The 2,745-nt window shown below is 34.4% G+C and overlaps 1 pseudogene; it reads left to right on the top strand.

The window, feature by feature from the left end:
- Positions 1–2,380: 2,380 nt before the first annotated feature.
- On the top strand, positions 2,381–2,498 carry LOC111730029 (annotated as a pseudogene).
- The last annotated feature ends 247 nt before the right edge of the window (positions 2,499–2,745 follow it).

The following is a 2,745-nucleotide window of genomic DNA, read 5'->3' as shown; positions in this document are numbered from 1 at the left end:
CAGAAACCCCACTGAAAAATGTTGAACAGAGAAGAGGCATATTCTCTTATTGTGTTCTAAAGGATTGTATTACTGCTCTTTGGGGAATAAAGACTACTGCTTCACCAAGGGAGAGATAATATGGCTTGAACAACACTGGGCCAGTAGAAATGATAAGAACAGGTTGCATTTTGATTCCATATTGGAAGTGGAGCTGATAGGATTTATAACTGATATGGCTCCCAAGAGGAAAATATATATATATATATATATATATATATATATATTTATTTATTTATTTATATATGTTTATATATAAATATATGTATATAAATGAATTTTGAGTGGCTAATCCAGTAGTGGGGATTGAAAATCATTTCATTTTAGATATGTTAAACTTGATATTCTTACTAAACATCCATGTAGAAATATGTCGAACGCCTAGTTGGGTATATTAGGCCAAAGCCTAGGGGAGAAGTAGAGAAAATTATGAAAATTATCAAATGAAGGCGAGAAGACATAGCTGGAGATGGAATACGATTCAAGTAAATATAATATCCTGAAAGTCATGCAACGAAGGGTTTTGAAAAAGATGTGACCGGTTTTATCAATTGCTTCTGTAGAATGGAGTAATGTGAATACTGAGACTAAAATATTGGACTTGGCAAGATGGGGCTGTTTTTGGCAGCAGTGACAAGAGCGGTTTCAGTGGTTGAGAAGAGACTGGGAGGTAAAAAAAGAGTGAGCATTTCAGCTGAAGTGATACGTTAATTCATATCAACATCCATATTGTGAGAGTGAGTTACAATTTCCTCTCTCCCCCACAGACATTCTTTGCTCTGTGGTATCAAAACCACATGGTTGTCTTAGCGATAATTATTCCCTTGCCTTTGCCTTTATGTTCCCCTCTGCACATTCTTAGAGCACGTTGTTTATGCACAAACGACTGTAGTTCAACAAAATAGATCTATAATATTTTTACTCATATATTTCTCCTTTTCTCTTCTCTTATCTCCTCTCACGGGTCTTCCTTCTTTCTACTTTCTTCTTTCATTGTATTCTTCTTCCTCTCTCTCTTTTTCTAATCCCTAGAATAAAGATATGTATTAAGGACAGCTGTAATTAACAGGATTTCAACTGTTCTCAGGATATTCTTTATTTTCTCATAGTTATAACTTATTTTTTGACTTAAACCGTCATTCTAGTTTCTTTTATAATTGTCTTCTGGGAGGCTCTGCTTCACCTATCTTGAATTGACTTCTGCTAAACCACTCCCACACTTCCTTGTCAATCAATGCCTGACTTTGCTTGAAGGAATACCTGAAGTAGACATTGAGAGTCTATGATGGAAACTAGTCCATCGAACATGCTCAATCTTATTATCTTATTTCGTGTCCATGGGACCCATAGTTATGGCTCCTCTATTATTTTTGATATTAGTGAATCTTTTTTCTCTTTTATTTTTTGGTTAGCCTGGCTAGAGAGTTATCAATTTTATTTATCTTTTTAAAGAACAAGCTTTTGATGTTTTTCTAATTGTTTTCCGGTTTCTAATTTTATTGATTTCTCCTCTAATTTCTTTATTTATTTACTTCTATTTACTTTAGGCTTATGTTATTCTTCTTTTCCTAATTTCCTAAAGAGGAAGCTTACATTTTGATTATGGATCATTCTATCTTTTCTATTATAAGCATGTAATGCTGTGAATTCTCCAATAAGCACTGCTATTGCTCATTCCACAAATTTTCATGTCGTATTTTCATTTTCAGTTAGTTCAAAATAATTTCTAACTTTTCTTGAGACTTCTCATATGATACATGAGTTATTTAGAAGTACGTTTGATTTCTAAATACTTAGGGATTTTCCAGTTATCTTTGCTTTAATGATTCGTGTTTAATTACATAGTGGTCTGAGAAGATGCTTTATATGATTTGTGTTCATTTACATTTTTTCAGGTGTGTTTTATGTCTAAGATGTGGTCTATTATGGTGACTGTACCATGTGAGCTTTCTTATTCTTCTTGGAATATGTATTCTACTGTTGCCAGATGCAGCGTTTCATAAGGTCACTGATACCAAGTTAATAGCACTGTTGAGTCAACTATGTACTTACTGACAGTCTGCCTCCTTGATTCGTTACTACCAAGAGGATGCCGAAGTCCCAAACCCATATAGCGGATTCGTCTCTCCTTTCATTTTTTGCACCACATATTTTGACACACAGTAGTGAGGTGTACACACATTTGGAATTGCCGTGTTCTTGGAGGAGTGTCTCCTTTATCACTGTGTAAAGCACTTGTTTACCCCCGACAAGTCTCTTTGTATAGCTGCTCCAACTACCTCTTCATTAGTGGTAACATGACCCTTACCCCTCCCTTTACATTTGACCCATTAGTCTTTATATTTAAAGTAGATTTCCTTGAACAAGCCCGATCCCGTCTGATCTTGGAAGCTAAGCAGGGTCGGGCCTGGTTAGTACTTGGATGGGAGACCACCTAGGAAGACCAGGTGCTGTAGGCAAAAAAAATAAGGGATTGTAAGCTGACAAGGTCCTTGCAATCTGTGAGGTCAACCAAGGGTTGTCTAGCCTAGAAAAAATAAATAAATAAATAAATAAATAAATAAATAAATAAATAAATAAATAAATAAATAAAGTAGATTTCTTAACATGACATATCTTTGTGTTTTGGTCTTTTCTATCTCTATTTTTTTTTGTAGACTTGTTAATCTAGTTTTAGCTCTTAATACTTTTAAGTTGGCATATTTA

Source organism: Pteropus vampyrus, unplaced genomic scaffold (assembly GCF_000151845.1).
Source record: "Pteropus vampyrus isolate Shadow unplaced genomic scaffold, Pvam_2.0 Scaffold298, whole genome shotgun sequence".
In the NCBI taxonomy this organism is placed as follows: Eukaryota; Metazoa; Chordata; class Mammalia; order Chiroptera; family Pteropodidae; genus Pteropus; species Pteropus vampyrus.
Note: the sequence above shows the minus strand (reverse complement) of the source record. Positions and strands in the feature narration are given on the sequence as shown.